Here is a 666-nt window from a genome sequence, read left to right as displayed (position 1 = left end):
TTCTGAAGCCCTAGACATGTCCTTGGAAGCTGGGATGGATGCTGGGGGTTGAGAGACCTAAGGGGCCAGCGTGTGAGCTCAGCACTGCTGGTGACTTTGAAGGTGTCACTCTGGGTTTACAGCAGTGTCAATGACAATGAGAATCTGGCTCAAGAAGGGTCGCGACCTAGAGCGGCTGTGAGAGGCTAGCGAAAGGCTGCTCATTTTAATAGCCCATCTCTCTGCCTGATAAAGCAATAGATAAAAGCCGGTGTCTTTGGGTAGATGTGATGAGCTACTCGGTTGATAGGGGACATGGATAGATAGATAGATAGATGGTGTGTCTGTAGATAGATAGATAGATTAGATAAGGGGGTGTATGGGGATAGATAGATACATAGATACATAGATTAGATGGGTGTGTATGGGGATGGATAGATAGATAGATTAGATGATGGGTGTGTATGGGGATAAATAGATAGAGGGGGTGTATGGGGATAGATAGATAGATGATGGGTGTGTATAGGGATAGATAGATAGATAGATAGATAGAGGGGGTGTATGGGAATAGATAGCTAGATGATGGGTGTGTATGGGGATAGATAGATAGATAGATAGATGATAGATGATGGGTGTGTATGGGGATAGATAGATTGATGGGTGTGTATGGGGATGGATAGATAGATA

The sequence above is a fragment of the Chrysemys picta genome, chromosome 22, assembly GCF_011386835.1.
Source record: "Chrysemys picta bellii isolate R12L10 chromosome 22, ASM1138683v2, whole genome shotgun sequence".
In the NCBI taxonomy this organism is placed as follows: Eukaryota; Metazoa; Chordata; order Testudines; family Emydidae; genus Chrysemys; species Chrysemys picta.
Note: the sequence above shows the minus strand (reverse complement) of the source record.